The sequence below is a fragment of the Heterocephalus glaber genome, unplaced genomic scaffold (assembly GCF_053883595.1).
Source record: "Heterocephalus glaber isolate CG9 unplaced genomic scaffold, H.glaber_assembly_v1.0 deba00001687, whole genome shotgun sequence".
NCBI lineage: Eukaryota > Metazoa > Chordata > Mammalia > Rodentia > Bathyergidae > Heterocephalus > Heterocephalus glaber.
In genome coordinates, this window is record NW_028258412.1 from 27,956,617 (window position 1) to 27,970,585 (window position 13,969).

The 13,969-nt window shown below is 46.7% G+C and overlaps 1 protein-coding gene across 2 annotated transcripts in view; it reads right to left on the reverse strand.

The window, feature by feature from the left end:
* Znf605 (zinc finger protein 605) overlaps positions 1-3,432 on the reverse strand; it is a 66,955-nt gene extending 63,523 nt beyond the window's left edge. Inside the window, exons 1-2 of one of the 2 annotated variants that reach the window (XM_087198450.1) lie at positions 3,225-3,426; positions 397-648 (exon numbers count right to left, since the gene is read on the reverse strand). The gene's annotated coding sequence lies outside the window, so the exon portion shown is untranslated. Of the gene's footprint in view, positions 1-396; positions 649-3,224 lie in introns of both variants that reach the window. The other variant, XM_013071893.3, reaches the window with a different exon arrangement.
* Between the last annotated feature and the right edge of the window lie 10,537 nt (positions 3,433-13,969).

A 13,969-nucleotide genomic window follows, 5' to 3' on the forward strand; every position in this document is an offset into this window, starting at 1 on the left:
TGCACAATACCAGAGCACATGAGAGGGGAGCTAACACCCCCCAAGGTATGTGAGTTCAGAGGTCTTTAAGTGCAAAAGCACATTAAAAATAAGAAAACCCTAATTTTCCCTCTTGCAAAAAAGAGACTCACCTCACTGCTTTTCAAAATTCATCTACTTTACACACTTACAACTGTAAATTCTTTCTCTGTCCCTTGAGACATAATTAGATTTTTTTCTAAAGCTAAATAAGTAAGCCCTTTGGCAGTTTAACAACCAGGCCCAATTTTCTTCTCAAGAATCTGGGACCGTCTCTGGCTCCCTATCTCTCAGATTCTGTCAGAAGACGGGAGCCTAACTCCAGAGGTGCCTTGCTCCAACTTATAAAGTACCTGGTCCCAAAGATGAGAAGCTTACTTTTCCTCTGGGTAAGGATCATTAGCAGTCAGTCAGTCACTCCAATTAGCTGGTGAATTTAAGATGAGCTGTGTGTGATGAGTGCTGTTCAGTCCTCTTCCTTGAAGCCCTCTTACTGTTTTTCTTTTTTTTTTTGGTACCGGGAATCGAGCCTGGGACCTTGTGCTTGCGAGGCAGGTGGCGGAACCACTGAGCTACATCTCCGGCCTCTTACTGTTTCTCTTGAGAACATATGTGCAGTGGTGTCTCTGCCTGGTTACAGAAAAAGGCCAGGCAACAATGTGAGTATGGCTATTCAACAGAAGTCACCCTGTGAGAGGCTTGCCTAAGCTGCACGTGACCAAACCCATCCAGATCCGCCTCCAGACCCACAACTCGGCCCTCCAGCTCCACACCCCTAGTCCTCTCCAAGTCTTTAAACATAACCAGCCCTTCACAAACCTCCAGACCCATAAGCTCCACTTCACCCACCTTATGTGCCCTTATCATCCTCACAGAACCACAATTATTGACTACACAGGTTGCTGGACTCTCCCCAACAGGCCACCCCTCCAGGGCCTTCAAGGAAACACACTATGGGTTCCCCAAAGACTCATGCAGCAGAGGCCGCAGCCTCTGACTCTCAGTGCCTCTACAATGACTATCCTCCAGAAATATTCAACCACAGACTCCACAGACCTGCACAGTATGAGCCCCCATACCACTTAGCGCAGATATCCAGAGGTCACTGACTTCCAACTCCACAATCGCTCACAGTCAGTGGCAAACAAGCCACTGAACTCTTCAGGCTTCCTGCTCACCAACACCCACAGGACCCCCAATTTCTCACCATACTCACCCTACACCATCATATACACCTATGGACATGCCAGTTGTTCATCCCATGAGGTACTCAAACAGCAAACCCTGCAAACCCTACAATCATTTCTCCTCACAGACCCTCATTACTTATCCAATTACTCTCCAGTGCTCTGGGCACTAATGTAAACATGCTCCTCTTATCACTCTTCTACAACCCCAAATAACTCAACCCAACCACAAGATGTAAGTAAATGCAATTCAAAGTTTTTCCACACCCCATACCCCAATCAGTGATGCCACAGGACCCTTCATTCCTGGCCCTGCATGGGATCCCCAGCCACAGAGTGCCCAGGGCCAACAAACACTCACCACTATTATCAGCCATTCCTAAATCACAGCAGGCTGTCAGTCATTCAGTCCCATGGCAGCTACAGCGTCATTCCTACAGGACCAATCCCCAGATACTCCCATCACCAGCTTCCCCTAGCCCTCATTTAATACACTCCACAAGGGCTGGGGATTTAGCTCAGTGGTGCCACCGCCTGCCTCACAAGCACAAGGTCCTGAAGTTTAATCCCTGTTACCAAAAAAATAAATAAATAAATAAACTCCACAAGTTCTGGGCATGGTGGTGCACACCTGTAATCCTAGCACTGAGGAGGCTGAGGCAAGAGGATTGCTAAGGTATCAAGGCCAGCCTGGTGTACACAGTGAGTTCAAGGCCAGTCTGAACTACATAGCAATACTGTCTCAAAAAAAAAAAAAGAATTCCCCCAAACAATCTCCATAGACTATCCCCTGATTAGAACTCAGTCACTGCAATCCCTAAACACTGAGTCCCAAAAGGTTCCCAAAGAATTCCAATACTTCTCTCCTACAGGTAACCACACATCTTAACAGGTCCCCCAGTCAAGGCTCTTACATAGCCCCTCATCACTGACATCTTCAGTCTTCCTATCTCCATTGCCACAGACCATTTAAATTAGCCTACATACCCCAAGCGATCCCCAATGCCTTATCCCACAGGGCCCTCAAGAATTCACAAGCATATGGAGCCCTCTTCTCTAATCCACTCCATGATAACCTACCATTCTCTGACAACCCCCACAGGCTCTCTTAACCCTTTGAAAGGGCCTCCAGCCCAGCACAAACACTGGTACCCCAAGCCCTTTCAGCGACTCCAATTACTAACCCCACTGACCTCTCACAATTCCATCAGACCAAACCATTAATTTACATCCTGGTACAGTGCCCCAATCTGAGATGTATCAATTACAAGACCCCCAAACAGGCCTAGAGAAGAACCCCAACACCACTCAGCCTCCCACTCCACGGAAACAGCAGCCATTTAACTGGCCAAGTAAATCCAGACTAAGAAAATATTTAATTCCAAAGGATTATTGAGGGTGAGGAGGGCGGGAGAAGGGACCCTTGCCACAGGAGGAGGGGAGCTACAGCAATAGGGAACACACTAAGGCCCTCAAAAGTAGGTGCAAGCACTTCTGCAAGACAGAAAGGGTTTTTATATTATGGGAAAAAGCAAGATCAGAAAGAAGCAGGGATGGGGAAGAGGGATAAGGAGTGGGGTGACCAGAGACTGAATCAAAGAATATCTCTGCCCTTTCTCATGAGAAACTGTACAAGGACCAAGGTTTAAGGAACTACAGGAAGTAAAGAAACTTAACCAAGTCTTGGTTAACAAGTTTTTGTTGTTGTTGTTGTTGTTGATGGGACGAATGAGTGGGCACAAGCTGCTCAATTAATCACCGATAAGGTAAAGACTGAAACTGCACGGGACTTGTTTCGGGGGTCTGTTACAGGGAAACGAGGGCACCCCCGAGCTTATCTATGTCATATGGGGGAGGACAGTGTCTTGCAGTGAGCCTTTTCCTGGAACACAGGGTTATGGAGACATCCCCATCAATGACCACCAGACTCCAGATTATCCTACAAATAAATCCCCAATTTACTTGTACACACACACTCGCCCCGCTCTCTAGAAAGCGCTATCCTGCAAATCTACAAACCTCCCCCAAAGGGCCCGCCCAGATCGCGAATTCCCTCGCCTAGCCTCGGAACCTCTCAGCCTGTCCTGAGGCTGGACCGCTAGTTTTCAGTCGCTCCATGATCCGACTCTACACCGTCCCCTCGTAGACCAACGCGTAGTCCACCTCTGCCACAGCCATCCTAGACGTCCCTCAGCTACCACAGTCAAGTGGTCGGACCCCGCCCCCGCCTAGCCCCCACCGCCCAGGACCGACGGCGCATGCGCTGGGTCCTGCCCCAGTGCCTTTACCCACCCAGTCTGCAGGGGGTCGCCGCCTGACCGGAGAGGATACTAAGGCCACACCCTACCTCTCTTCCCGCACCCGCGCCACTAGTTCTTACCGTGGACCTCACAGCCCCCAGACAGATAAGGCCCAACAGCGGAAGTGGCTGCGCCGAAATACATTTCCCAGAGGGCCGCTCGCGCTGGAACTGCGTTTCCCAGAGGACACTGCGGCGACCCGGATGACGTAAGAGGTTTTGGCGCTGCTGAAGGGAGCGGAATTGAGAGTGCGTCAAAGGTGGGACCGTGCTGCGCTGCTTCCTTTTGAATTTACCTAAATTTTAGAACAGCCCAATAGTAGTGAGCAAAAAGAATGGAAATAAGTGAAATGAAGATATAGGGGGAAATAAAAGATGGCTATGAGAAGAGAAAAAAAAATTACTGGATAGAAAACTAAACGTTAAGGAATTAAAGGAAAAAGCTAAACTTGATGAGTCCAGTAATAAAAAACCAAAAACATACTAAATTTTTATCAAAAAATGTACAGCAGGAAAAATACACACAGTTGATAACCAGGATGGAAATAACCATAAAGACAAACTTTGTGAAGTAATATTTTGCTCAATTCTGTGCTAACAAATTTGAAACCACATAAAGTAGGTAATTTTCTGTATTAGAAGGACGTTCCACTTTATTTATTTATTTAGTACTGCGGATCGAACTCAGGACCTCAGGCTTGCGAGGCAGGCGCCTTGCCACTGAGCTAAATCCCTGGCCCTAAAGTAGGTAATTTAAAGAAACAGTTCACTAACTTAAGATCTTTTTAGACCTAAAGCTATTGAAAAATTTAAGAACATTTTTATTTCCAGGCACATAGGTATGTTTAAATTGGTGAATCTGCTACACTTTCAAAGAATATAGTATAATTCTTTTTTAAAAATCCAAACAGGGGCCAGGGATTTAGCTCAGTGGCGCAGCACCTGCCTCACAAGCGCAAGGTCTTGAGTTCAATCCCTGGTATTAAAAAAAAAAAATCCAAACACTCTGAGGCTAAGGCAAGAGGATCACAAGTTGAATTCAGCTTATGCAATTTTGCAATTTCAGGAAACACTGTCGCCAAATGAAAAAGATTGGAAACGTAGCTCAGTGTGAAAGTCCTGGTTTCAGTCCTCAGCACTGAAAACCAAAGAACACTTCAGAAAAATCTAAACAGAAAGAGCACCTTGGAGCTGGAAGTGTAACTCAGTGGTAGACCCCAGAGGGATGAGGAGAGTTAGGATGCCCTCTCTTAACAAAAAGCTAGCAAATTATGCCCTAACTAAACGTAGTATTTTTTAAAAACACTATAAAGCAATCACAGTTATCTTGTGTGAAAAGAGAATCAAGCAATACCTTTAAAAATATGCAACAAAATAGGAGACATAATTCACCATATCAATAGATTACACGGAGAACATGAAACTTCAGTGCTGATCCAAACCTGCAATCCCAGAACTCAGGAGTCTGAGGCAGAAGGATCTCAAGTTTGAGGCCAACCTGGGCTGTATAGTGAAAGCCTGTCTCAAAAAAAGGAGAATCTTTATCTCAATTGAGATAGACCAGAAACAACCTGAATTCCTTTTTTCTGGAATACCTGGAAGGGAGTATTGTTCAACTGACATCTGTCACACCCCTCCCTTTTGCTTTCTTTCATTCCTTATCAGCTCCCTGAGGATGGACTGTGACTACTTGCCTCTGTGTCCTCCCACCATCCCTGAGGTTATTTTGTGGCTGATCTCCAGCTGCAAGGCAGGAGGCCTGGCTGGGCTGACAGTGGCCCTGCCCCTCCCCTGCTCCTGCTGCCTCTCTGAAGAGGTGGCAAGGAAATTGCCCTTAGCGAGCAGGGAAGAGTCCAAGCCTATTATTAATATCCTCAAGATCCCCAAACCCCAGTAAGCTGTGATTATTATAACCTCCAAGGGGGTTGCAGTCCCAATTTTAGCCCAGCCATTTTTAGTACATGTATTGCCAAATTGAGCACTAGCACAGCCATTTTTTGTAGAGATGTGGCAGCTGTCAAGCAACTTCTTCTCCAGATGTTCCCCACACTGTTCCTTGGCAGCTGCCCTGTTGACTGTGGCTGTCCTGAATCCCCCACACTGACTCCAGGAAATGTCTAACAGCAGGCTTGAATTTGAACCAAATATCAATATTGAATTTGGATCAGTCCATAGGACCAAATTAGTAGGCCTAAATTAAGACAAATTTGGACCAGTCAGCAGGCTCAAATTTGGACCAATCTCAAGCCTGCTTGTGTAATATAAACAGCATTCCTCTTACACTTCTCTGGTTTAGGAGGGCTCCTTCCCATATGCTAATATCATTCTTCCACGTTGCAGCACAGGCCCAAACATACAAAGTTTTGTTTGGTAGTTCTATAAGTTTATTCATGAGTTCCTAGGTTATGTGGGCTTGGAAGATTCTGTAAATCTATCCCAAGTAATGTGGACAGAGTAGGTTGCTGCCCTGAGTTCAATACCCAGTAACTGAGGGAAAACAAGCTATAAACACTCAGGGCTGTTAACACTGAGGAGTTCCAGGGGCCAGCAGCAAAAATCAGCTGAGATTGGCAACACCATCCAGTGGCAGCAATTAGCAGCCTAGGCCCAGTGCCATAATCATACAGGATAAATATAACTTCTGACCTGGGAGAAGTCAAATGTACCGACTTCATGGTCCCACAACATTGAGGAATGAAGTTCTGAACCAAAGGAAGAAGTTAGGAGAGTTTTATTGGAAATAAGGGAGAGAAGAATAGCTCCTGAATTTCCAGGAGGTATCTTGAGTGGGTTGGCCACTGAAGCCCTTTGTCAGGGGTAATTTATACTGAAAAGTCATAATGTGAGTACAGTGTGGGTCAAACTACAATCAACATATAGGATTACAAGTGTTAAATGCTTAACTAATATTGACCCAATAGGGAAATGAGTCACATAGCAAGGGTACATGGAAAGAACAAAGACATTTTTGGGAAGGGATGGGTCTGTATGCTCTCATACGTGAGTGACTGATGCCTATCTGGACTTACTGGACCAGGTGGTGCTAATAACAATATAATCTTAAGTTATTGTTTATCCTTTACGAAGGCATGTGGGCCTGGCCATTCCATCTTTTTCTTGAGGTCTGGCCTTCTTCAGATGTACCTCTAGCCATAATTTTGATGTCTTTATTTTTCACTGACTTTCTTGAGAGCCCAATCCCTTCTGACTGTATATTTGATAAAGAAATAATGCACAACAGGGCAGGCCTTTGTCTGCCCCCCCAACCCAGGTTTTTGCCATGAAATATTCTGTTCAAGCAATGTAACTGTTTGAGCTGCACGATGTTCCTACTTGATTTTTTTTTAATTTTTTATTTTATTTTATTTTTTTCCCCTACCTGATATTTTAAGATGTTTTGTTAACTGTGCCCTTCTACTTGTGTGCTGGTACTTGCTCAGTATGTGGCCCCACCCCCCTAATCAGTAGATCTCTATATAAGGTTGCTTCCATTCCTATTCGAGGCTCAGACTTCAGTGTATGAAGTCCTCTAAGCCTGCCAGCATAATAAAAGACTTGGTTCCCTCTGCCTCTCTGAGTGCTGCACTTGGTTTCTTGTCCTCCAGAGACCTTCAGATAGCTGTTAACACTTGGCTGTAACCCTTAGCTGTCACACTTCATTGTAACATTTGGTTCCCTGGCTGGGAAACTGACTCCACCGGCCTCTTGAGCCACCAGATCAAAGCTGGGGAGCAGCTGACAGAGCCCTTTCTGGGAGAACAAGGTGCCATGCCCCTGCCCAATTGGTGGGACCACCTTCAATGGGTGAGTGCACCCACCGGTTGCATTCATGCCTCTAGCCCAGATTTAGAGGAGAGGTGGACTGGTTTTCTGTTGGGACTTCGGGACAAGTTAATACCCTGGGGTCCATCCCAAGTCAGGCCCATCACTTTGAACTGAAGGGGAGACAGATCATCTCCCATGGTCTCAGAATGGAGACCTCAGTTAAGATTCTTTTCCCTGTGGGGGATATTTAAACTGAATGATTATCTGATTGTGTGAGTGATTGCAACCAGTTCGTGGCTTGGAAGGACCAGTCTGTGTAGCTCCACAGCTTCAGCTACAGAGTCTGGGAGGGCCCTAACCTGCAGTTCTGTGGTGACATCATCCTGCATAAGGGTGACTCTCTTCCCATAATAGAAGGCTGACCAGCCCCTGAATTACAGGTGCATCTTAGCCAAGATGTGCCTAAGCTCCTGGTAGGGACATATCTAGGCAGGTGCTTGAGTGGTCCCCTTTGGGGGACTCCCTCGACATGTCTGTTGCAGCTCCATTTAGGGGACACCACATACACCAAGGGAAACACACCTAGTAAGCCCACTGTGTTAGACTGCATGACTAAAAGTTTTAAGAAGGGATTTAGTTGGGAATATGGAGTTAAACTGCAACCTGCAAGGTTGTGAACCCTCTGTGAAATGAATTGGCCCCAGTTCAATACAGGGTGGTCCTCTGAAGGAACTCGAAATATCCAGACAGTGCGTGCAGTATGGAGAGTTGTCACTGATAAGCTAGGCCACCCCAACCAGTTCCTTTATATTGACTCCTGGGTAGAGGTTGATCAGACTGTTCTGCTGTCAGATTCTGCATGAATAGGAAGGGACGGATTCAGGCTTTTGTGGCCCAAGAGCCAAGCCCAAGACCAGAAAGCCAGGATGATTTGTCAGGGTGACTTGGAAGAAGTCCTTCCCTCTACTGTATGTTCTTTTTTTTGGGGGGGGGGGTACCGGGGATCAAACTCGGGTCCTTGTGCTTGTGTAGCAGGCATTGAAACCACTGAGCTAAATCCCCAGCCCCTCTACAGTATGTTCTTGATCCCCCTTCAGCGCCTTCCCTACCAGTCTTGCCTTACAGTCTGCCACCATCCAACTCTCTGGCACTCTCAGATCTGCCACCACCTGCCCCAGTGGCCAGCCCACCTCCAGCCCCTCAATATCCCCAAACAGTCCACTTCTCAATCCTCTGGCAGTCCAGTCTTCAGCTAGTCCTCTTCTCTCCCCACCACTCCCCACACCGGCCTCTAGCCCCATTACTGTCCTGCACGGCAATGAGATCACTTCTCCTGAGACTCCTCTGGTTAGACACCTTTGCTCAGCCCAGCCTGCTGCCATTCAGCTGCCTATCTGTGAGACCCCACCTCCACCCCACATCCTGGACTATGGCACTGTCCAGCCCAGACATGCCATTCTCTACTACCAGTCTTTCACTACGACTGACCTTCTGAACTGCAAACAACATACCTCCTCTTATTCAGAAAAGCCTCAGGCCCTCATCAACCTCATGGAATCCATCTTCCAGACTCACTGTGCACCTGAGATGACTGTTGCCCGCTGTTCCTCATCCTCTTCAAGGAGGATTTTCTTTTTTTTTTGGTACTGGGGATCGAACTCGGGTCCTTGCGCTTGCCCAGCAGGCGGCAAAACCACTGAGCTAAATCCCCGGCCAAAGGAGGATTTTCATCGAGGCCAAAAAGTACCAACAGGAACAGGCCCCTGGAGGGTCCATGGAACCTGAAGAATGGGCAAGGGCTTTGGCTTCTGATACCAAGCCAAACTGGGACTTTCACACCTCCACTGGACAAACCTCTCTCAAGTGGTACTGAGAGGCCATCCTCAGGGGGGTCTGTGCTGGAGCTAAAAAGCCAAGAAACATGTAAAAAAAAAAAAAAGCCTAGGTAACCCAAAAGCTAGACAAGTCCCTCAGAGACTTCTTTGAGTGACTCTTCACACCTTTCCATCTGGAGGCCCCTGAAAACCAGAACATCATCAATGCTGTCTTCATAGCTCAGTCCATTACTGATACCCATCACAAACTCCAGAAACTTGAAGGATTTGCTATCATGAATGCCACTCAGCTGCTTGAAATTGCCACAAAGGTCTTTGCCATCCAAAACCTAACCCTATCCCTAACCCTAACCATAGGGCTGCTTTCTGAGAATCCCAGAGTTACTTTAGAGACTGTTCAGTCTTTGAATCCAGCCACCTGCCTGCCAACTGAGGAAGGGCCTCCAGATCACAACTATAAGAAGTCACCAACGATCTGTTCTCCAGTCGACCTGCCCTCACTGAGGCACCAGAGTACAGACTGGATGCTACCCTGTTCACTGATGGTAGCAGCTTCATGCAGGATGGAGAATGGCTGGCAGGATATGCAGTCACTACCACAGACCAAATCATTGAGGCAGCCCCTGCCCAAAGTAGTGGTCTGCACAGAGGATGGAGCTCTGGGTGTTCATCTGAGCCCTCTGATGGGCAAGGGGAAAGGGCATTAACATGTACGCTAACTCAAGACATGCTTTTGGCAATGGTCCAGGACCATGGGCCCATATGTAAGAAAAAAGAACTATTGACAACAGGAGGTAAAGGGATCAAAAATAAAGAAGAGATATTATAACTCCCAGAGGCTTTCTGGGAAACTAAGAAAGTGGCCATCATACATGGCCAGGGACATCGAAAGGGGCAAGATGCTATCATCTGAAGAAACAAGCTGGCAGACTGGGTGGCAAGAGAAGCTTCCCTCATCAGCATGATGACACCAACTCACACTGTTTCCACAGAATTGGTCATATTCCCTAAACATTACCAGAATACAGAACCAATATACACTCCAGAAGAAAATCAGTGGGGCCAACAAGAAGGGGCACTCAAAGGCTCCAGTGCATGGTGGACTCTGCCAGATTGAAGGACATTCACACCCCAATGAAGAGCAAATGCTGTAGTTCAAGAATTCCACAACTGAATCACCTGGGAAAATCAGCCTCTGAAGCTCTGTTGGGCCCATACTTCTACATTCTTTGACTGTCATCCCTCTGTGCTACCGAAAGCCAATGATGCTGGACCTGCACCAGGAACAACCCCCTGCAATGACCCATCCAGCCCCAGGAATCCAATACACTGGGATGTCATCCTCTGAGGACTTAGAAGTAGACTTTACCAAAGTAAAATCTTGTCAACTAAAGAAAAACATGTTGGTCATCATCTGCACATACTCGGTTGGGTTGAAGCCATAACCACCAGAACTGAGAAAGCACATGAAGTTGTTAAGTCCTTGTTGCTTGAGCTCATCCCTCAATATGGACTGCCCCTAACAATGGGAAGTGACAACAGGTCAGCTTTTGTGGCCAAAGTGGTACAAACCCTCGCTGACCTGTTGAAGATCAGATGGAACCTCTATTCAGATTACAGACCCCAAAACTCAGGGAAAGTAGAATGCATTAATCACACTCTAAAGACTACCCTAGCCAAGGAGGCCCAAGAGTCCTGGATTGACATATTACCCCCTAGCCCTACTCCAGGTCTGATGCACCTCCAGACCATTAGGCTATTCCCCTTATGAGATTTTGTTTGGAAGACCTCCACCCATAATAATGGCATTCAGAGGGAACATCAGACACAACAATCTAACTACAGAACTACAGGCCCTAGGCAAGATTTTCTTTCAGATTTATAAGACTGTTCCCAAGAGGATCCCCATCTCCTTAGGTACCCCCACCACACCCCTACCAGCCAGGGGACTCATTTTGAATTAAGGACTGGAAAGAGGAACCCCTTTGATCTATCTGCACAGGGCATTACATTGTTGTACTTGTCACCCCCACTGCTGTTAAAGTTGCAGGAGTTGTCCCACGAATGCATCACTCGAGGCTCAAAATGGCCCACCCCACAGAGGGCCCAGATGCCTGGAAAATGCACCCAGATCCCAAGAATCCCCTCAGGACTCAACTCAAATGGAAGACTCTGGGACTCAACCTGACCTCATCACCAACAGACAACAACCCTTCTCTGGTCACACCAGAAGCTGACTAATCCACACATGACTGAAGCCCAAGGACACTGTTCACAGGACACCTTAGATCATCCTATGGACTATTATCATTATCCCTGGTTTCTAGGCCTCCTTGGACTGCTTACCTTAATTTTTTCTGTTGGCCTTGCTACAGTTGCCCCAGTAGACTGGACAATTGTCCATAGGATTCTTTAGGTCCTTCTGCTTCTGGGAGTATGCTTGCCCAGTATGTGGCTTCACTTCCCTACCCCATAGATCTCTATATAAGGTTGCTTCCATTCCTTCTTCCATTCAGAGAACAAACTCCTCTGAGCCTTTGCCATTATCATTAGCATAGGATGTTTCACCAGTATTCTCTGTCTCCTTTCAAGATAAATTGTTCACTTCTGGCCTAATTGATAATGGCTGGCACCAATAACCTGATGTTCCTATTGGTCCTCATTATGGCAGTCTTGAGACATGATGGCCCAGACCCACTACCCCCTACCTCTCTAACACCCTAGAGATGGTCCATGATTTACTTAACCAGTCCTGTTCCAGTCTTGCAGAGAACTGTTGGCTATGCATATCTGCTTCCTCAGTCTCCACAGAGGCCATCCCTTTCACCCCAGCTTTGGTCACTATCTACATCAGCACACTACCCTGGCTTAGATTTTAAAAACATTCTTCCCAAACTTATGGCTGTGGGACCGCATAACTCTATAATCATAAAAGCTCCCCCAGCCCCAACATAGTGACTGATTGTGAGTTAATGGTTAAAATGTGCTTGTTAGTTCTGGGACACTAGATAAAATCTGTAACAAACATAGAGTTCCTAAGTGAATTACCCGACTGGACTCCTTGTTTGTCCTAAACTGGTGTTCGGGACACAGCTATCTATAAGACAATCTGCAAACATCTTTTGACCATCAACATTTTTTCTCTTTTCTGTAAGTTCTGCTTGCTAACTTCCCCTGCAACCCCCTATAAAAACAGCCTCAGGCTCTGAGCCAGTTGCCTCTCTAAGCTACTTTGCTTTGGGAGTGGCGTCTGGCCAGACTAATAAAGGTCTGTTTTACTTTCCAACTTGTCCAGTGTGTTCGTTTCCGGGTGTTCTTTGCTGCAGTCAGCTCCTCAGAGTGTTTGCTAAGGCCCTCAGTCTTACAATGGCTACAGTCAAAAAGGATTTCCTCAGACAGAGCCAGACATCTCCACAGCAACCCATATTTAGTCCCATTTCTACTGGTGTAAAATTCACCTTTCAAACCTTCCTCTGCATAAAACAGCCCTCCCCTCCAGAAGGCCTCCACTCTCCTGCTATCTCAGGACACCCTACAGTGCTACGGCATCTGGTGCTCTCTGACTATAATTTCACATTAGTCTTACACCTTCCGAATGATCATATTGATGTACCAATCTCAGACACACGCAAACACCACTTTACTGGCCTGTTCAAACAGAACACCTTCCAATGGGTCAATGTGGGGCCCCACTTCTTTAGGAGCTGTGAGCTCCCCTACCTGGGAAACTTCTGGAGTTCCATGATACTACCAACCCCTTCCCACCTGCCTACTCTTACTCAGCTTCCAAAGCTCAAAAGAATGGTTACTAATTGATACAAACAGGTTTCTCCAAAACTGGGAAAAGAAAACTCAAGGTGGTACCCAAGAGACTCACACAGGACAAGCATCCCCCCTTATGGGAGTGTTGTGCACAGATTGTGAAGTCCCAAAGACCACCAGGAAGCCGTTCCCGATGCAAGCACCCGAGGGTTGGTTATTCAAACTCTCGAGCAGGGGCTCTCGACCGTCGCTGATGCAGCGGGTCAGGATTGAGAGCCCCGAATTTTAAATTAGCGGGGTTTTTATAGAGGTTACAGCAAGGTTTGGAGATTTTCCACTTAGCAGTTACATGATTGGTTAACATTTAGCAAGCATGAAGTGTACATTTCTGATTGGCTAGGTACATGGGGGGCGGGTTGAGGGGTGGCCACATGTAGGTTTTACAAGGGAAATGAGGGACCAAAGTTAGTGGTCGACTGTCACGTACTGATGGTCAGCAGACACACTGACTAATAGTCATGACCATTACGTACTGACAGTCAGCACATCTACAGATTGTTCTACGGATAGGTGGCCTGGAACATTCTTTTCCTAGGCAAACAGATGGTTGAGTAATTAACTTAGGAACTTTGCTTCGGTACAGATTGTGTCTTTTGTCCCAGAGCATGCACATTTTAACCATTAATTTTTGAGAGGCTAGGGGAATGGTGGATTTTAGCAAAATGGAGTTGCTTTGGTCTCACAGGAGCAGCCCTGGCCTTCACACTGAGTGCATGGGAGGAATACATGGAGCCATCATATGTTGGGAGCAATGCTACATAATTCTAGGGAAAAATCATTTGAGTAGGCCTAGTTCTCCTGCCTACAGACCAGCTACCACATTCCAGACATAATTGCATTGTGGCCTCGGGTCACAACTGAGACCTCAGTGATCCTGAATGCTGTAATGCTCCAGGACAAGACCACACCTGCGGGAGATGCCGGAGAGGAACCAAATCTTCATCTGCATAGTTCCTCATTGTTCTTAGATTTCCACTTCCCCCCAATCTTTTTACACCTTGTTTATCCCAATGTAAAGTACTGAACTCTGCATTTTCACTTGT